Source organism: Myotis daubentonii, chromosome 4, assembly GCF_963259705.1.
Source record: "Myotis daubentonii chromosome 4, mMyoDau2.1, whole genome shotgun sequence".
Classification (NCBI taxonomy): Eukaryota; Metazoa; Chordata; class Mammalia; order Chiroptera; family Vespertilionidae; genus Myotis; species Myotis daubentonii.
Genome location: NC_081843.1, coordinates 46,715,127 through 46,737,333, shown reverse-complemented (window position 1 = coordinate 46,737,333; position 22,207 = coordinate 46,715,127). Strand labels below are relative to the sequence as shown.

Here is a 22,207-nt window from a genome sequence, read left to right as displayed (position 1 = left end):
ACCTGCTGGCTTAGGCCCACTCCTCGGGGGAACGGGCCTAAGCTGGCAGACATCCCTCTGGCAGCCCGGGAGCCCTTGGGGGATGCCCACTTGCCAGCAGGGAGCAGGCCTAAGCTGCAGTCGGACATCCTTAGTGCTGCTGAGGAGGCAGGAGAGGCTCCCACCACCACCGCTGTACTGGCAGCCATCAGCCTGGCTTGTGGCTGAGCAGAGCTCCCCCTGTGGGAGCACACTTACCACCAGGGGGCAGCTCCTTCATTGAGCATCTGCCCTCTGGTGGTCAGTGTGTGTCATAGTGACCAGTCAATCCCAGTCATTTTGCTGTTAGGGTCAATTTGCATATTACTCTTTTATTATATAGGATAGAGGCCTGGTGCATGGGTGGGGGCTGGCTGGTTTGCCCTGAAGGGTGTCTCGGATCAGGGTGGGGGTCCCGCTGGGGTGCCTGGCCAGCCTGGGTGAGGGGCTGAGGGCCGTTTTCAGACTGGCCACACCCCCTCCAGGGAGGGTGGTCCTGCTGAGGTGCCTGGCCAGTCTGGGTGAGGGGCTGCTGACTGTTTTCAGGCTGGCCACGGCCCCCAGCCACCCAAGCTTCCAGTGGAGGGTGGCTTGAAGCAGGTATCTGGGGTTTATTTATCTTCTATAATTGAAACTTTGTTGCCTTCAGCAGAGGCCTGAGCCGGCCAGGACAGGTGGGAAGCTTGGCTTCCTCCATCACCGGGGCAGCCAAGCTTCCTGCTTGCTCCAGCTCCGTGGCTGCTGGCCACCATCTTGGTTGGGTTAATTTGCCTATAGTCGCTCTGATTGGCAGGTGGGCGTGGCTGGGCATAGCAAAGGTATGGTCAATTTGCATGTTTCTTTTTTATTAGATTAGATTTCTCTTATATCTCTCAAATGCCAAATAATTACAAAAAACAAGTACTTTCCCTTCTCCCTGTAACGTTTCCTACTTCACCATAGGTGCCTACATAATAGCAACATAATTGCAGTACACCAGGGTTTATGACATACCATGTAGCATTGTAATATCATTGATCCTCATTGATATCTGGCCTGTATGTGACTTGACTCTAGAATCCCATCCACTGAGTCTACTGTTAGATATCATTTGATGTACCAACTGTGTTAGGTTAAGTTCTTGAGAAGTAGATCGTGAGCCAAGGATTGGAATGCAAGTGATTTATTTAAAAACTAGAGGCCCAGTGAATGAATTTTGTGCACTCCGGGTTGTTCCTCAGCTCGGCCTGCACCCTCTTGCAGTCTGGGAGCCCTCGGGGGATGTCCAACTGACACTCCCTCATGGGGAGCAGGCCTAAGCCATCAGTCAGACATCTGTAGCGCTGCCGCAGAGGTGGGAGAGGCTCCTGCCACCACCACTGCGTTTGCCAGCCGTGAGCCCAGCTTCTTTGTGGGAGTGCACTGACCACCAGGGGACAGCTCCTGCATTGAACATCTGCCCCCTGGTGGTCAGTGCGCATCATAGCAACCAGTCGTTCTGCCGTTTGGTCAAGTTGCATATTAGCCTTTTATTATATAGGATTGTTTCCTGGAGAGAACAATAAGAAAGTGGGAGGATTGGAATATGGAAAGAGAAGCAGATAAGACTGGTTGCAGTTTTAAATGAAGTTTGGCACCCAGCCTACTTTCATGAGGCATATACATTTTACATTGGAGTGTGTTTCAACTTGAGGCAAGAGAACTGGACTTTTGTACTTCTCTACTGGCTATAGTCATAGGCTTCAAACCATCCTGAAGGGATTGTAAACCTCCAGAAACTTCTTGCTCTCCACTGGGGCAGCCATCTGAAGGATAAATGGCTGGAGCATAGCACATACAACATGCAAGGGTAGGTTCGGGGGCAAAAGGAATCTGAGAGAGTATGGGTGCAACACCAAGAATGCCCACTGCAGATATTCTGGGAGGCTTGCAGTAGGCTACGGCAATTAGGTTCCAGCCCACAATGTTTTTAGACTTCTCTATGCCAATGTGTATATTTCTAGGTTTTTCCCATCCCTTGATGTTCAACCCTGAGTTTGGAGAGAGAGAGAAACATCATTTCTTTGCCCTTCTCTTACTCTTCTCCAGTATATCCCAGTACCAGAAGGCCATTTTCCTTTTGGGGGGCAGGAATTGTTCTTGTTCATATCTTCTTCCCTTTTCTATGAGTTACAGAAGAAAATCCGTGATTTTAAATCCCCCATATCTTGACATCATATTAAAAAATAACCACACAATCTCTGTATTTTAAGAAAATTATTTTCTCTTTCATTAAAGCTCAACTCGAGCAAAATAAAAAATAAAAATACTTGTTTCAGCCAATGCTGTATATTGGCCTAAGAATCTATTTTGAAACTTCAAGCTGAGCCATATCTCTCCTGAACTGAGCTGAGAACTGCTGCCCCTTGAAGCAATGGATGTCATTGATTCCAAAGGTAGTACTGCCAAGGGGGAACCGCGATGCACACAACGCTGGCTTTCTAGCTCAATAATGTCCTTCCTGACAAACAGATTATTGAACAGTTATGATTCTTCTGCTCTCCGACATTCTTATAATTCTGCTCATGCTTTTTAGTTGTTTTGTTTTGTTTCTCTGCTCGGTCAGGCAGCCCAGGTGGTTTTCCTCTGTTCTCTTTCTTTCCCTATTCACCTCCAGTGTCCTTCCAAAGTCATGCCACCCCAACTTAGTCCCCCTCCCCTCTCCCTAATTTGCTTAGAACTTGGAAACCAGGTTACACAAGCATGTTGGAATTGTATGTGTAAGAGTTCCAACAGTTGCCATAGCTGGTTTTGCTCAGTGGGTAGAGCATCGGCCTGTGGACTGAAGGGTCCCAAGTTAAATTCCTGGCAAGGGCACATGACTGAGTTGTGGGCTTGATTCCCAGTAGGGGGTGTGCAGGAGGCAGCCGATCAATTATTCTCTCTCATCATTGATGTTTCTATCTCTCTCTCCTTATCCCTTCCTCTCTGAAATCAGTAAAAATATATTTTTTAAAAAGAATTTCAACAATTTAGATAAGAGACTAAGTCTTTTTCCATAGCATCACATTAATGGCTTATCTGTGAGTCTTCATGATAGAAACTTCAGGTACTTATATATCCAATATGTGTGCATGTATGTGTGTGTGTATGTACACATGCATATGTGTGTATGTGTGTGTTTTCATTTCTTCTAGGTACTGTTTAATAAATTATGGTATTGGAGTTGTTAAAATATGGCCTTCTATAAGTTGGAAGATTCTATACTCAACAAATGATATTACCAATTATTAATATCTGCTCTATCTTTCATAAGTTAAAGAAACTGAAACAGAAAATTCTAGAACTTTTCCCATCTGTCTCTAGTCAAAGACCCAGCTTACTCTAGGTCCTACAAATTTGCATGCCCTTTGAGACAGAAAAAGGTCTGGTTTAATTAATGGGGGAGAGGAAGGATTGGGGAGAAGCAAAAGGGAGTATTCCACCCTCTGGGACCATAGGCTCTGAGTGGGCAACATCATTATTGCTGGTTTCCAAACTGGAGGGATGCTCTATTTTCTTGTTTTTTATTCTTTAGAAACATATTTTTATATTATTTAATAAAAGCCCTAAATCCAAGGTGATATCATGAATTGGCTGTTTTTTCTCCATTCATGTAAGAGCAACTGTTGACATCATGTTGAATTGATTTGATTGATGTTGCATTTCTGGTGTATATTCAGGTTCGATGGGAACGAGTAATTTAGGCAGTTCTGACTATAAGATTTGTGGTAGTGGGTGCTGGACTGGTGGGACGGAGGTCAGTTTGAATGTGGACAGGGAGGCAGGGAGGCTCCTGCTGATCTGAATTGGACTTTAATTCTCCTACTTTACTGGTGGCTGGTAAAGCAAACAGAAGTTACTCTTCTAAGAGTATGGCAGACATCTGCCTCCACTTTAAATTTTCCTATGAGCTCCCCCAAGTTGCTAATTTCACTGTTCGGTGGTTGGCCATGGTTGTCAGAAAACATCTTTCAGTAGTGAGCCAGAATGAGCCCCTTTTATTTCTCCATCTCTTATTTCTCATCTTTGGTTCCAGTTCTGGGCTGGAGCAGCAGAGGATCAGCTGATTTTCCTTAGTCCTTCAACTACTTAATAATGTCTACAATGTCTTTGTTAACATATATGAAAAAGTGAAAAATGCAGTGAGTCTCCTTTAGTTTATTCCTGATGAGCTGCTGCAAGTGTTTTGCTCATTTTGCAATCTTGTGCTATGCTGCAGACTCAGGGCTATGGTCTCCTGAGCAGATTCTGTGCCAATAAAGACTGTTCATAAAGACCTACATACCTTTTGTTATTAACTTTTGACCTGACACCGCCTTCTCATCTTAATCTGTTTTGCAGAATGTATCCCAGGCCCCAGAGACAAGGTGGCAGGGGCTGCAAGCTTCCTCTTTTCGTTGTTTGTAGCTAGTTCCCCGTAGTGCTGGAAGCTGCACAGGAAGGAGAGAATATTGATCTTCCTCGAAAGTTTTTCACGGCTCAGCTCAGGATCTTGCAAAACAAAATCCAGGGCTGGGGCTAGATTCACTTTAATGGAAAACCTTGGCCTTCAACTATGAGAGATGGTTGGGACTGATAGTCTGGAATGTTAATATGTGCACATTAACTGAGGTGTTTATTTTGGTTGTATTTCAGAATGAAGGACTGCTTCATGGTTATTCATTTAGAGGAGTGCAGTTAGGAAATACGGTGTTTTCAGAAAAGGATTCATGCAGCAATAAAGTACCGGCCTATTCCATTACTGACAGGAAGTACAGATTAGTGAAATCCTGTCATTTCATAACTTCTGTTTGCTTTAACAGGTCAGAAAGAATGATTGCATGAGTCCAGCAAACTACCACAGACGTGCTGGGATCCGAGGCATTACATGTAAGTGGAAAGTCTGACATTGGTTTTGTGGCACACATTTGGCATAAAGTTGATTATCATGTCACAGATTTGAACCTGCTAATTGTGGGCTGAACTGGCGAGACCTGCTTGGACAAGTATAAAAATGCTGTAAGTACAGGGACAGTTGGATCCGTCTGCTGACTTTACTCATGTATGACCTGGATGTGAATGCATATGACATTTTGTTCATCGAAGGAGCCAACCCCGATTCTGTTTTTTGACACAGCTGTGAAGTTTAAGGCTAATGAGCAACTTCAAAGGTCCTTAAAGTGTCCTTGTCATGAGGCTCTTCTTGGAAATATTTTTTCCTCTTCGTTTCTCCCCACAATTACATTTTTTTTCTTTTCCTTTCCTTTCCCTCTCTTTCAAAGTTAGCTTAGATTTCTCATTTAGGAGGTCCTTGCTCTATCAGATAGAGTCTATCTGCAGGAAGTGTTCTCTACACAGAGGTGTTTAGCCTCACCCTTGACGGCTTATTCTCACAGAGAGACCTCGAGCTTTCTTGTCAGAAAAGATGTTTCTACTGGGGAGTGAAAGACTTTGAGTTCTCTTACAATGAATTCCAGTACATGTGCAGAACTAGCTAATGATAAGGCATGCCTGGGGAGAAACCCAGCACATAGACTTTTTATAATGCACACGTGTATAATTGGGATTACCCGGAAAGCAATTAGGACAAGTGCTTTAAGAGTCAGGTCAGGAGTTTGCTCTTTAGTTTTTCTCTAGTGCTGTTTGCACAGAAAGGCATTTTCATTCACATCTATTATTGGAAGGGTAAGTCAGGGAGTGTCTCCACCTCATTCCTTGCCTGCAAGTGTCAGGCTCCAGGATTCCTCTTGGTTGTACAGTCACATGGCCAGGCTGCCACCTTTGCTTCTGGATTGCTTCCTTCAGTCCTCCACCATTCATTCAAGGTTTTTTGCTCCTCCCCCCACCCCCACCCCGAAGAGAATTGCCTCCCACATGGGTTTGGCTTTCTCCCTTGCATCACAGATCTCCCCGAGTGCCCAGTGCTCCCAAGCTCACCCACCTGCATCAGAATTGATGCACCTCTGAGCATGATGGGAACAGCGTGCTCTGGGGCATATTAGAGCCATTTCAACCTGGCAAGTAGAGAAAAATAAACACCACTTCAGGAGGAGTAAAACACTTGGCTTTCATGTCTTTTTGGAGCTTTATGTTGGAGGAAGAGTATTTCTGATAGGGATAACCAGGCGTGGAGATGGGCTACGGGTGAAGCAAACAGTGTGTGGGCCTAGATTTGCTTGTCCAACATCGCTCAGAACATGAGGAAAACAATGGTGGCTTTAAGTGGAGGTTCGGGTCTCTGGATAACATCTTTCTTGTTATTGAAAGAGGCATTTCCAGAATGCCAGCTTGTCTAAAATAGCATTGCAGAGAGGAGGTGGACCACGGTAGTGAGTATTGTTCGGCCTTCACATTTGTAATCTGGACAGGTTGTGTCTCTGGCTCAGGAGGCGAAGGCAATGGAATCAAGCCTGCCAAGGCAATAAAAGCTTTTTCAAGACTGTGATCTGTTAGATAAACAGTTTTTCCTTCTGATCCTCAGCCCATAAATCCTCTGCTGACTCTGACTTATTTTTGTGTGTCTCTCAGAATATAAAATCTTTTATTAACCACAACGTAATGGGAGCTATTCATCTAATTGATCACCCCTCCATAGTATACATTTCTAAAGCAGTAAAGTAATAACAAACAGCTAAGAAAGATAAGCTGAGCAATTGTATTTGTTGAAATGAGTGAATAAGATATTTGCTTTTAGAGCAACATACAGTTTTAGATTAAAAAATAATGCTGGTAGAAGGGTTGATATTAAAAGTTTTGAGAGAGAGAGAGAGAGAGAGAGAGAGAGAGAGAGAGAGAGAGAGAGAGAGAGAGAGAGAGAGAGGAGCACAAAAATAAAGTACAGTATCTGGCATACATCATGTGGAACTTTCTCCTTTGGGATTCTTTTTGCCTTTGCATAGACACAGTTTAGATAACAGTTTATTATAGTTTCTTTTTGTTTGTTTGTTTCTTAATTGATTTTACTGGGGTGACATTGGTTAATAAAATCATGTAGGTTTCAGGCATACAATTCTATAATACATCATTTGTATATTGTATGGTGTGGTCACCCCCTCAAGTCCAGTCTCTAGTTATCCCTCTATACCAGCCGTGGGCAAACTACGGCCCGCGGGCCGGATCCGGCCCGTTTGAAATGAATAAAACTAAAAAAAAAAAAAAGACCGTACCCTTTTATGTAATGATGTTTACTTTGAATTTATATTAGTTCACACAAACACTCCATCCATGCTTTTGTTCCAGCCCTCCGGTCCAGTTTAAGAACCCATTGTGGCCCTCCAGTCAAAAAGTTTGCCCACCCCTGCCCTATACCCTTTTCCACCGCCCCACTCCCCTTTTCCTCTGGTAATCACCATGCTGTTGTCTGTATCTATAAGTTTTTTTCTTAATCCATTCATCTTTTTTACCCAGCCTGCAAACCCCCACCACTCTGACAGGTATCAGTCTGTTCTCCATGTTTCTATTTTGTTAGTTTATTTTATTCATTAGATTCCACATGAATGAAATCATATGGTACTTGTCTTTCTCTGACTGGCTTATTTCACCTAGCATAATGCTCTCCACCTCCATCCATGCTGTCGCAAAAGGTAAGATTTCCTTCTCTCTTATGGCCTAGGTTAGTATTCTATTGTGTAAATATACCACAGCTTTGTTTTAATCTACTCATCTACTTAGGGCATTTGGGCTGCTTCCAAATCTTGGCTATTATAAATAATGTTACAATGAACATAGGTGTGCACATATTCTTTTGAATCAGTGTTTCAGGTTTCTTTGGATATAGTCCCAGAAATGGAATCAGTGGTCATAAGGAAGTTCCATTTTTAATTTTTTTAGGTAACTCCATACTGCTTTCACAGTGGCTGCACCAATCTGCATTCCCACCAACAGTGGATGAGCATTCCCTTTTCTCTACATCCTCATCACCTGTTATTTGCTTATTTATTGATGACAGCAATTCTGACAAGTTTTAGATGATATGTCATTGTGGTTTTAATTGGCATTTTTTGATGATTATTGACTTTGAGCGTCTTTTCATAAGACTAGTGGCAATCTGTATGTTCTCTTTAGAGAAGTGTCTATTCAGGTCCTTTTTCCATTTTTTTAAATTTTTTATTTTTCCATTTTTTAAATTGGATTGTTTGGGTGTTTTTGGTGTTGAGTTGTCTAAGTTCATTATAAATTTTGTATATTAGCCCCTTATCAGACGTATCATTGGCAACTATGTTCTCCCATTTAGTGGTTGTTTTTTCATTTTGTTGCTGGTTTCCTTTACTGTGCAAACCTTTTAGTTTGATGTAGTCGTATTTGTTTGTTTTTCTTGCCCAAGTGACATATAGAAAAACATTGCTAAGAAAAATGCACAAGATTTTACTGTCTATGTGTTTTGTTTTTGCTTTTTAGAATTTATATAGTTTTGAGTCTAACATAGAAGTCATTAATCAATTTTGAGTTTATTCTTGTATGCATCTTGATAGGAATTGTGTTGAATCTATAGCATACTTTGTAGTTTCTTTATCATTATAAGAAGGCAGGTAAATAAGCCTGTTTGCATAAGGAGTGTCTTCCACCAGTTTCAGTTATCCTGCTCACTTCTCATTTCTCTTTCCTTCTTATCACCTCAAAATCAAGCAATAAAATTGAACTTCAGACTGTGAAGTATTTACACTACTATTGCTACAGAAAATAAATGATGGAAATGAAAGATGCTCAACCTAAGAAGAATCAATTTGCTCCCTCAAATGAGTAATGAGTGAAAGAGTTTTTTATTTTTTATTTTTAATATCTTTAGTGACTATTTCAAAAATAAATAGAGTATATGAGGCTTGTTTGATTTTTAATACCCTAAGGATACTGCGGGTTTTAAAGCTTTCTGTATATTTAAGTACTATTGGCATTCTTAAGGCCAACAGAACTGTTTTAAGACTCCCGAAACCCTAGTTCCCTTTCCATTTGTGAGCCATTTAGCCATGTATAGAGTGAGTTAAAAGCCCAGCTATAAACCGTCTACCCAAATAGAGTGTATACATAGTGGGTTCATAATTACACCAAATAAATCTTCATTTCCTTTCCTTTCTTCCAGTGACATGACATATTTATGTTTTTAGTCAAGGTGCATGATTTCCATTTTCTTTAAAATTAAAGTGCATCAAGGGAAGGAAAATGAAAATTCCTACTTTATCAAAATACTAATGTGAGAATAAGACTTGGTTTTATAAGAAAGTGTTAAGAGGGAGAGGGTGTGCTTAGATAAAATTTGAGTGCATAATTATAGTATTTAAGTACAATTTGACAAATGCCACAGAAATACATGGAAGACGTTTGTTGAAAACTTTTGCTAGAAAAGTCTTGCCTAGCTCTGCATTTTTAAGTTTTCCTGTATTTCCAGTGTCAATATCATTTTTCTGAGTCATAGTCTTTGACAATATATTGCTTAAGTTTAATTTTCTAGATGACTCAAGGTTGATCTCTGTAATCTGTTTTTATATTGGCCGCTAACTTCTAATTGCCCTTTTCCTACATACTGTACAGTATATTAACCACCTTTGTTAATTAAGTACCTATCATGTGTTAGGAATTTTTAAGGCTTCCTGATCCTCAATCTTCCTTATAGAGATTAGATTTCATAATAAAAAAAAGTTGGGCTTTAGACTGAGGCCAGAGTCATACAGGCATTTTCTTCATGATTTTCTATAGCCAATCACCTTGTTCTCTCCGGTAAACTTAAATACTAGCACCAGTAGACCCAGTTTTTGTTTCAGAATTAAGTTGATGACTAATGGTTTCTATGAGCAAGATAATGATTTAGCTTGTTATATATTGTTCAATAATGAAGGGTAAATGTAAAATTAATTTGGCATGCTATATGTGTTCCATTATTTAAGATTACATTTGATTCTTTTCTCTCTGTCCTCAGTTAATCCTTTTATTTGTTATTAATAAATATTTAATAACCTTACTATATGTTTGGCACAGTCTTTCAAACAGTGGGACATACTCCCTCACACACACAGTATATATCACCCAGGTATTTTGAGTCCACTTGAGTAAACAGTTATATACATTTAAACTATTAAATAATAAAACAATCCTATATAATAAAAAGCTAATATGCAAATTGTCCCCTTGACTTGGAGTTCAACCTGGAGTTCAACAGGGAGTTCGACCAGGGGGAGGGGCTGGCTGGCCAACCACCCATGGCCCCTCCCCCTGGCCGGCCGGACCCCACCCATGCATGAATTCATGCACCCAGCCTCTAGTGACATAATAAAAGTAAATGGCTTAGAATTAAGAATTGCCTCAGTGGTACAATTGCAGTGAATGATTAGAATCCTATATAATAAAAGCCTAATATGCTAAGTGTCAGTCATCCAGTTGGCTGTTCAACAAATCAAAGTGTAATATACTAATGATATGCTAAGGCCGATCAACTGCTCGCTATGACATGCACTGACCACCAGGATGCAGACACTCCAACTAGTAGGTTAACTTGTTGCTGGGGTCTGGTCTAACCGGACTGAGCGAGATGGGCCAGACATGCCCTGGAGTCCTCCCACAGTCCCTCCCTGGCTGGCAAACTTCCCATGTCCCTCCCAGGCCCTGATTGTGCACCAGCGGGGTCCCTCGGCCTGGCCTGCACCCTCTCACAATCCGGAATCCCTCAAGGGATGTCAGAGAGCTGGTTTCAGCCCAATCCCGCAGGCCAGGCTGAGGGACCCCACTGGTGCACGAATTTGTGCACCAGACCTCTAATTTATAATAACAGGCTATCACTGAAATTGAATGGGCAGAAAAAGTTTGTAGACTCTCTATAATTTGAGGTTGGTCTTAAAGGATAGGTGGGATTTGTACATAAATAACAATCCCATCAGTATGTATAATTCTTTAGCATTTATAGTTGTTTTACAGGCAGTGTCTGTGTTTTTTCCCCCACCTAGATAAAGAACTTTATTAACCTCAAACTTTATCCCTAGGCTTCTTCAGCTTAATTAGCTGCAAAGAATGATTTGTGTATGAGCAAGACCTGTAAAGGTCTACAGTGTCCAAGGAGCTTGGGCTTAACAATATTGGAAATGTAGATTTTATCAAATCCATGAACAGAACGAGAAGATGCAGTGATACTAGAAAATAGCAGCTACCAGTATCTTTGTCAAGTTTTATCTTTTCTAGACGTTGACTCAGTTCAGTTGCTTCATTCATGGAAGCTTCATCAAAATTAACCCCAGGAACTGGGACTTCATCATCCTCCTCTCTGGTAGCAAGTGCAGCTTTTCCCTCAGAGACTGGGCAGAGCATTGCCATTCTACTTACACTGGCCAGACTGTCTGCCCCACGCTGGTCTGTGGTGCTGGGTAGTAGCATCTGTGGCAGTAATGGTGAGAGTGTTTGCTGCCAGAGATGCCTGAACTTTAGAGTTGTTAAAAGGGATCACTGTTTCTTGGTTTGTGAACAAATTTACCTCTTCAAAATTAGAGGTAATTTTTATCCTTAACATCTTAAAGGAGAATTGCAGTTGATTGCTGCTGCAGCTGCTGCTGTTCTGGGAACCACTTTGTTTCAAGCAGTTCCTCTCCCACCAAGGCACACATGTGCCTGCAGTTTGGCAGGTTTCTCCTGGTTCAGGATAGTTTCTTTTGTCTTGTTGGAGTGGAAACGGGTCCATGCAGGGGACTAGGGTTGGCCCTAGGGCAGTGGTTGGCAAACTGCGGCTCACGAGCCACATGCGGCTCTTTAGCCTCTTGAGTGTGGCTTTTCCACAAAATACCACGTGCGGGCACACATGTACAGTGTGATTGATACTTCGTGGCCCATACAAAGAAGTCGGTATTTTGTGGAAGAGCCACACTCAAGGGGCCAAAGAGCCACATGTGGCTCGTGAGCCGCAGTTTGCCGACCACTGCCCTAGGGCATCTTGGGCAGGCAACTGAGAATGGGTAGAACCGGATGCTGTGAGTAAGGTACTCCATCTCCATTTATGTATCAGAAATCTCTCACTGGAGATTAAATGACTTGCCCTATGTCATAGAGAAACCTGGACCTGCAACCCAAGACACACAGAAAAATATTTGTTCGATTGAATATTCTAGGCCAGAGGTTAGCAGCCTATGGCAGCGAGCTAAGTCCACCTGCCATTTCTTGTTGTAAATATAGTTTTATTGGAACAAAGCCCCACCCACTCATTTATGTATCATTTATGGCTGCTTTTGTACTCATCCAGCGGAGTCGAGTAGTTAAGATAGGGATCATATGGCTGCATATCCTAAAATATTTACCATCTGGCCCTCTGCAGAGAAAGTCTGCCAACCCCTTTTCTAAACAAGAGGAAAACAAATATTAGATAAAATGAACCTTCTACTTAAATTTTCAGAATTATTTTCTGCGATACTTTTGTAAGCAAAGACTTCTCCCAATGAAGTCTTTTTATGTGTGGTAGGGTCAAAAACAGCAAAGATGTATATGACTGTGTATATACATACATATATATATATATATATATATATATATATATATATATATATATATATATATTATACATTTATATGATATATATGATATATATTAAATTCTGTAGCAGTGCCTCTGAAAATAGAAGGATGACAAAGCATTTTAGATTTAATCTGTAGGAAAGGCATTCCTGTATTAAGGGAGACCCACTGGTTTCTTCCACATCAAAAAGATAAGTGTACTATTCATTCATGTCAGATCATTGAAATTTTCACTTATTCTTGGCTCCCTCCTCATAAAGATAGTGCTTTATTCAGATTCATAAATCACTCTAAGAAAATACAGTTAAGGAAAAGGTTTGCATTACAGACTCATTTAATAAACATTCTGGAGGGCATGATTGCTTTAGGCCTGAAATGGAACAACATCTCAGTAGAAATTAAAAAACATAAAGGAATGTGTTCAGGTAATTGCTTATTAAATTTTCAAAGCCCAATGACAATAACAAGTTTAAATTGATTGCTTAATATGTTTAAACTAGATGCTGCTGAATGTACAACCAGCGAGGCCTGAAAGGAAACCTTATTGAAGAGCTAAGTACAGCAGTACCTTGTTTGCCTCTGGGGGCTCGGAGAGAATTCAATAAGGCTGGCTGAGATAGTCCAAATTAAATTGGTTAGTAGCAAGTGCAACTGTTCCTAGTTTGTTCTGACCCTTAACTTAGAAGATTTTGTATCAGCTCTGGGTCTAAGCAATAGAAAGACAAAGGCACTCACATTCTTGCCCATGGAGTGTACTTTCAATGTCATTTCTTGTTTCTCCCCAGGAATCTCTCCTGGCTTCCTCTTCTTCCGTTTGCCACTCACCCACACATGGAAAATCTACAGCAGCTTAATTATGATATGAATTTCTTCAGTCTTCTTAAATGTCTAATCAGCACACATATTTCCTTTAGAAATGGCCTTATAACTCATTATTAGAGAGTTCCATACATTTTCTGATTAGCCTAACGGAATACCTATTTCAACATTAATACAAGATAACCTCACTTAATTAGAACTTTTAAAATGAAGGCTCTTCTGTAGACATATTTTTATTATTGATTTTACATACTCTCTGATCTGTAAATTAGTAAAATAAATATTCAGTGTCTGAGTTTTTATCTTTACTCTTTGAGGAATGCCATGAAATAAATAAATTTTCAGATAGTTTCCTATACTATTTTCAGCTATTGCTATGTTACATTTAGTATTAAAGGATTTACAGTAATGATCTGGAGACCTTTGACCCGTAGGAAAACAGTAGTTACATGATATTCACTGTAAACTATCAGTTTAACTATGGAAGTCAAACAGTGTATTTTTCAGCAGAGGTTGAAATGGAAGTAAATCATCTCCACTTGTTTAAGTGAGAAAATGCAGTTACCCAAAGCAACTGCTGTCCTTGGTTCCACTGGGGCTGAGTACCTGGCACTTTTTCTTTTTTTGCAGCTGGAGAGCCTGGAAATTGAACTGTGATATATGGAGAAGGCTGCTCTGGGTGTAGTCTCTGTGATGAGAAAGTTTATTGTCCATACTTGGAGGCTCTTAAAAACTGAAGAGTAGGGACACATCAAAGGGAAAAAGTACAAGGGTAAGAGTGGACTGCAGAGTAGTCTCTTGGATGAAGGAAAAACAGAAAAGTAATGTGTGCTTTAAACAGGAGAATTGTGATACATACAAGTTGTGTGGAAGGGGTTGGAATCCACACTGACCTTGCTGGAAGGCCCTTATGATCCAGCCCCTGCATCGCAAGGATCAGATCCTCCAGGGTGAAAAGCTTCTTTGCTTTACCACCTTTCTTGTCGATATTTTCTGACCTTTCTCAGTGTTATGGATGAGTTCAGCTGCACACTGTTGTTAGATAGGCTAGTTGTGTTGCATAACACCTCCCCCCAAATCTAAATGAATATGATCACAAAACTCTGTTTTCTCTCAGGCCTAGCATAGGTCTGCTGGGTACTCTGCTCCATGTCTTCTCTCTAGGATCCAAGCTCTTAGGATGGCATCTGTCTGGACCTCCATGGAAAGCCAGTGCAAAGGGAAAGAGACAGTGGTGAATTGTACTCTGCTTTTTAACACACCTACCTGGGGGGAAGAAGTCACTTTGATCTTGTTTCATTGGGCACAACCAGCCATGTGGTCATGCCAATGCCAAATACAAAGAAATTGCAAGGTACAGTTGCTCCATGTGCTGAAAAAAGCTAGACATATTTGATGGAGGGAGAATACACTACAATGAACTATCTCATTTATTACATATAGGGTACTGGGAAAAGATTTCTATCTTTAAGGGGTGATGGCTTATGTGAGGTGATGAAATTTATATGCAAATTACATGCAAAATGCAAGTTGGCCAAATTACTGGACTAGGGACATCTCCAAGAAGTCCTGAGGTGGTGCTACAATGATGTGATTAGTGTCTGAACATTGGTTCCCTCATTTAATAGCCTATAAAATAGACAAGTGACAATTGTACAGATGACTCACTTTCCTCATCCATATAGTGGGATAACTAATAGTGCTTTCTTCATTGGTATTTTGTGAGGATTATATGAGATAATGTGTAGCATGTGCTTAGATAGCATTATTGAGCACAAGTAGGAGCCACATTCTTGGCTCATATACTTACCTCTGAGGATCTGGGATGACAGGAGAGATTTTGCAGAATAAGATGAGTTAAGCTTATCCTTGAACGCAAGGCTACATTTATTTAGCAAAAAAAATTAAAAAAATAAATTGAGGAGAAAGTAAGCAAAGAGGCAGAGTCAGGGTGGGACTGGAGTATTTGGGAAGAGTAATTAGACCTGTTAGATTCAGTCAGAAAGTTTGTGTTTGTGTAGAGAGCATCTTTTGAGGCAAGTCAGGACCCTATGGAAGTTTTTAAGTGCAGGATTTCAAAACAGCATGGGAAACGTAATTAGACGGAAGTGTGAGGGATAGATTGGGGAAGCAATAACGTAGAAAAGGAGCTATATGTGTATCAAGAAGAAATGGAGGTAGAAAAGAGAACAGAAGATCTATAAGACAATCTACCTAATAAGAAAACAAGGAGTCTAGTTAACTATTGTTAACTGACTTATAAGGTAATGAGAAGGAAAGATAAACAGTTGTGAGGATCTAAAGGTCTAGTATTTTATGCTTCAGTACCTAAGTACAACAAAGCATGTTAGAGCTGAGTGATTACCCTAACTTGATTTTCTGTCCTTAGGTGACAGATCACAGCTCTAAATACTACCTAGATACAGTTTTCCTTGTGTATTGATGCTATACAGAATGTCAAAACGATCGCATGAAATTATATACGTTGACTCATAGGTACCTTGGGGAAATTGCCAAACAAGAGGCTGTCAAATAAATGTAATAAAAGCTATGAAAGAAAAAAAAGCAAGTGCAGCCAAGTAAACCAATCAGCAAGAAGGTGAACACACACACACACACACACACACACACACACACACACACACACGTACCAGGTGATTTCAGTTGTTACAGCAATAATAATCTCATGACTGTGAAGACACCAATGACTGAATTCATTGCAGGCAGTGTGAGCTACCGCCTGCTGCCAGCTGCTGTATTTAAGGCTGCTTTAGATTCGAATGCAGATGTACAACATTTAAAGTTTATAGTTTAAACATAGATTCATGGATCACTTCAAAGGCAAGCCCAAACTGTAAAGGTAATGGACTAAATTACAGATTAACCTGAGCTTTAACAGATACTGGAAACAGCCTTGCTCAGGGAGGGACTGGAGACAAAACCGCAATACTTTGCTCCAAGGGAGCAACATATATTCAGAGAGAATAACCTTGTGAGTATTTGAGCAAAAGTGAAATAAGAAAACAACATTTTCCCTCTACATATCTAAAGGAAGGCTAAAGCTCAGATGTGAGAGTTACCATTTAAGAGAGCCAAATGGATATCCTCAGTGCAAGAAACAGATTCAGATCTTTCTGTTCTCTTTGCCTCTGATAAGGACAACTAGGAATATTTCTCTTCAGCCTGGTGACTTCATAGCTGACATACCTAGGGAACTGTTAATTCTTTTTATAAGTTGATATTAGCACACATTTCTTTGGGGACGTGAGGGAGACAGGGAGAAAGAGCTTACTGTGGAAATGAAAAGAGTCAACATTTTTATACAGAGTGGGAGTATACACATCTGAATATTCAGAAGGAATATGCTTTAAAGAGTATCTAAGATTTTCTGAAGCCACAAGCTCTTCAGCTGTAGCATAGTTGGTGGTTCCTTCGAATTTACTTCTGTTCTGAAAACCTTCACTTCACTTTAGAATCCCAGTCCTTTTTGCTCATAAATTCAATTCTGTCATCTTTATTGGACATTGGAAGTTGCTTTGCTTTCTCCTTCTCTAACTTTGGTGCACTGTCCTGAAATTAAAAATCGGGATGCTCTCCCACCTTATGGGCCTCTATGCCATTATGATTCTCTCATTTATAAATGGAGTCAATTCACTTTCACCAACCTAACTCTACCCAAATTTCTCTCTCTCCCACGGGTACTTATGTGAGAATTTGAGCCATCTTCCCCAACGATTTCCGTCTGCCTTTGGGGCACATAGTTACCATCCTTCTTCTTTTGGACCTGGTTCCTACGTACTTCCATTTTTAATGCTCTGAGTCACTGTGATATTTGCAAGCCTACACACGCCTTTTTCTGTCCATTCTTGTCCAGGCATCCAAGGCAACATGCATTGGCCACATGGGTACACTTCCCCCCATGCTGTCTCACTGTTTATTTTTAATGCCTAATACCTTTAAGTGGTATGATACCACCTAAGCAAACACCGCCATAAAGATAGACACACACAACACATGAACATATACAAGAGAGTGAATAAATGGTGTTTTGAAATGATTTAATGTGCAGTTCTGGGCAGGGATGTGTAGAAGGTCCTCATTACTTTGCTGAAATTGACTGCTTGTGGGTTCTTAGATGCACTTTGGCCAGAAGCGATGATGTTGTTATTGTTACTGTTTAGCTCTCGGAATTGAAATTCTAAGCCTTGAGGCTGGGCATGTTTTCTTTAGTTCCCCAGGGGGTGGAAGGGCGCTCATATAACCCCTCCCAGCTGGCTTGCTTCACGTGTTTATGTTGCCTGCCTGGCCTCCAAAGGCGTTTTAGTTTGACTCTTGCTCTATATGTCTCTGCATTGTTTGGACTTTTCTCATTAAGACTATAATTTAGAAAGCACATGACAAAATTTGGGCCAAAAGTATAAATGTAAGAATGTTCGTGTTCTGCCACAATCATTCACAGGGAACGATCACCGTGGGGACGGCCGGGGTAGTTTTCCGAGAGGCTGCACAAAGTGGCCACTGGGCTGAAATAGATTGCTTCTATCTTTGCAGTGTCAGAGTCCTACCATATTTCTAGCAAACTGAGAGTGGGTAGATCTCTCGGTATTTTTATTACACAATCAAGAGTTTAAGACTTTAGGGAATAACAGGTTTAACTGGTTAATATACAATGAGAGATAAAACTGTCAAAGGACCCAGAAGACTCCTGTGATGGGACAGCCCCATCTCTCCTTACAGATCTTTGGGAAACCATGTGACATTATAAATGTCAAATTCTTACTTTGTAATATTCGGTAAGTGACGTGGAAACTGGGAAACTTGAGGGTTACATGATAAGGTGATTTCTGTCCCTTCCCAAAACCCTTTAATGCCACCAGTCCTCCCCTGCCACATAGGTAGGGCATAAGGTGGAAATGTACTGAACAGAAAGGTCATACCACAGTGCATTCTGGCCTGAGGTGTGCTTGTGTGTCCAACTGGGGAAGTCCACATAAAGGTCTGTTCCTTGTGTCTCTATGTGTGGCAAAGAATAGGCATAGTATCTATTACTTCCATGTTTCTTCTTTCTCTCCCTATATTTTGCTAAATCATTTCTTATATCTCAAGAGCATTTTTACCCAATTAATCTCAACTTATGAGTAGATATCTGAATATTCACAAGCAATATGATTTAAAGAGTACCTAAGATTTTTCTGAAGCTACCAGCTCTTTAGTTATAGAATAGCTGGCAGTTCCGTAGGACTTACTTCTTTTCTGAAAGCCTGCAGACACTCTGAAGTCCATTGCTTCTTCAAGAGAAATAACTCGGGCACATGTAGAAGGTTAAACACCAATTGAAATAGAAAGTGCTAAGCACTAATGTTACCCTAGCTGTGTACTCCCTGCAGGAAGCCGAGTTTGGGGTGAAAAGGAGTGGAGCTCTGCTGCAGAGTCAGTTAATCTTTCATTTCTTTCTGTATATCGTGGGAAAAAAGTTACTTTCTTAAAACAGGTGTACATTCTAGGACAATGGCCAAAAAGGCGTAACGCAGATGTTCTTTGAATCAAGGTCAATTGTGTCCTTTCCTTTTGTGTGTCCTTTCTTCCTTCTGGGAGAACAGCAGAACCTGTTCTCTGTAAAGGGCTAGCCCAGCCGTGGGCAAACTATGGCCCGCGGGCCGGATTCGGCCCGTTTGAAATGAATAAAACTAAAAAAAAAAAAAAAAGACCGTACCCTTTTATGTAATGATGTTTACTTTGAATTTATATTAGTTCACACAAACACTCCATCCATGCTTTTGTTCCGGCCCTCCGGTCCAGTTTAAGAACCCATTGTGGCCCTCGAGTCAAAAAGTTTGCCCACCCCTGGGCTAGATCATATATGTATGTTGTACCTGAAAGCTTACGGTAGCGCTTAAGGCAGTGGTTCTCAACCTGTGGTTTGCAACCCCTTTGGCGGTCGAACAACCCTTTCACAGCGGTCGCCTAAGACCATCCTGCATATCAGATATTTACATTATGATTCATAACAGTAGCAACATTACAGTTATGAAGTAGCAATGAAAATAATTTTATGGTTGGGTCACAACATGAGGAACTGTATTTAAAGGGCCAGAAGGTTGAGAACCACTGGTTAAGGTGAAGCGGGAGGGGAGACACAGAAGAGGAAAGTAGGTGCCTCCATAAGCCTCATTGATTACAGTCTAGCCCCCACCACCCCCCATCTAGTCCAACTTTCAACACAGTTATACTTGGCCAGTGTCTTTAAGACTCAGCTATTTTCTTTAATATCTCTGACATGATCTCATCCCCATTCTGAAGAAAGCCATCTGTGCTCTATCCGACTCCCTTGGGCAGTCTGTTTCTATTTCCTGGGTGTTAAAATAGACCGTCAACATTTCCACAGGGACGTAGTTGGAGTTGGGCCTCCTAATGGCCACAGAAGGGCTTTTATTCATAGAAGTCCCAGTTGCCTGCAAGATGTGGTTAAATTAGCCTTGGCTGGGATTAGAAACATAACAAGAAAACTTCACGCTGGAATCCACAAAGATCTCATCTGCCATCACAGCGTCCTTCACAGTGGGTAGCAGTAGGAGGGGCCCCGCCCACCAGTCCCTCCAAGAAGAGACAGCAATCAGGAACGGGTAGAGAGGAAAATGAGACTGCCATTGTGTTTGAGAGTGACATGTTGCATGGACATCTCATTTCTTTAGAATCTGGACAGACTATTTACAAACTCAAGGAATCAGTTCCTTATAATATATATATATATATATATATATATATATATGTATATATATATATATATATATATATACATACATACACACACACATACATACATACACACACACACATACACACACACACACACACACACACATATATATTTAATTCCTATTAGGTTTGTCGGTTTTTCTAAAAAGGATTCACATTATAGGCTTCAGATATGATAAGCAGAGGGCTGGGAATACCTGCTTCTGTGCCCCATCTGTCCATGCTTGGCAAGTCTGATACTGTATTTCTGCTTGTATTCAAGACTGGCTATCACACAGCTGAACTGCAGATGGTCAGAGAGCAGAGCTAACCACACAGAGCTCTGTGTCTTTAAGTTATGGGGACACTGCTTTGTATTTCATTTTATTCTTCATGTTTTTTTTTTCTTTTCCTGCATCTAGCAAGGAGGAACTATTCCTAAAGTCTATTTAGGGCAGTTAGAATGTGAAATCAGACTCCCTTGAGGAGGAATCACAGACATAGCAGACAGTGTGAACTATAAGCCCTACCACAGGCTTAGACAGAAAAAGATCAAATATCTCTGCCATATGGTAGGAGGATTTTCAGGTCCTGATATTAGAAGTGCTAGCAAGGGGGGATGCCCCTTACAGGGAAGGGGAGAAAGATGTGGAAATAGCCTTTTGGTTACAGATAATTAGCCATTCATGTTGCTGAGTTTCAAAGACTCCTTTGTCAAGTACATTAAAAATAACACCATATTATATTTAGATCCAGAGGAAAATGAAAAAATAAAGTACAAATCACATTAGCAATTCTGTTGTGCTTTTAAAAAAATTGAAGATACTGTACATGTTAAGATAAATGCAAGGAACACAGAGATCAGACAGTAATACACACAGTGGACAGCATTAGCTTGTTAAAGCTATGCATCTCCAAGTATTAGGAAACTGACTACAGTGTACATTATCAACCATAATGGGTGGATTTAAAAACACACCGTCTTCACATACTATGCTATAGTGACCCAGTGCTCCCAATTAGGACTGGAGCCTTAGAACAAGGAACCTGTACTGTAGGTTTGTTCTGTTTAACTAGCATTGTGGAGTTGTCAAGGAATTTTTTTTTTTTTTTTAAATTAAATCTTTATTGTTCAGATTATTACATTTGTTCCTCTTTTTTTCCCCCCCATAACTCCCCTCCTCCCAGTTCCCGCCCCACCCTCCGCCCTCACTCCCCACCCACTGTCCTCATCCATAGGTGCACGATTTTTGTCCAGTCTCTTCCCACATCTCCCACACCCCTTTCCCCCCCAAGAATAGTCAGTCCATTCCCTTTCTATGTCCCTGATTCTATTATAATCAACAGTTCATTCTGTTCATCCGATTATTTATTCACTTGATTCTTAGATTCACTTGTTGATAGATGCATATTTGTTGTTCATAATTTGTATCTTTACCTTTTTCTTCCTCTTCCTCTTCTTAAAGGATACCTTTCAGCATTTCATATAATCCTGGTTTGGTGGTGATGAACTCCTTTAGCTTTTCCTTATCTGTGAAGCTCTTTATCTGACCTTCAATTCTGAATGATAGCTTTGCTGGATAAAGTAATCTTGGTTGTAGGTTCTTGGTATTCATCACTTTGAATATTTCTTGCCACTCCCTTCTGGCCTGCAAAGTTTCTGTTGAGAAATCAGCTGACAGTCGTATGGGTATTCCCTTGTAGGTAACTGAGTTTCTTTCTCTTGCTGTTTTTAAGATGCTCTTGGCATTTTAATGATGATGTGTCTTGGTGTGGTCCTCTTTGGATTCCTTTTGTTTGGGGTTCTCCGCGCTTCTTGGACCTGTAAGTCCATTTCTTTCACCAGGTGGGGGAAGTTTTCTGTCATTATTTCTTCAAATAGGTTTTCAATATCTTGCTCTCTCTCGTCTTCTGGCACCCCTATAATTCTGATGTTGGTACGCTTGAAGCTGTCCCAGAGGCTCCTTACACTATCTTCGCATTTTTGGATTCTTTTTTCATTTTGCTTTTCCGGTTGGATGTTTTTTGCTTCCTCGCATTTCAAATCATTGACTTGATTCTTGCGCTCCTCTGGTCTGCTGTCGGGCGTCTGTATAATATTCGTTATTTCGGTCCGTGTATGCTTAATTTCTAGTTGGTTCCCCAATATAAGATCGAGGGTCTTATTAGTTTTCGTG

At 40.8% G+C, this 22,207-nt stretch overlaps 1 pseudogene; it reads right to left on the bottom strand.

Moving 5' to 3' along the window:
• Positions 1-10,947: 10,947 nt before the first annotated feature.
• LOC132233829 (transcription factor BTF3-like) overlaps positions 10,948-22,207 on the bottom strand; it is a 100,269-nt pseudogene continuing 89,009 nt past the window's right edge.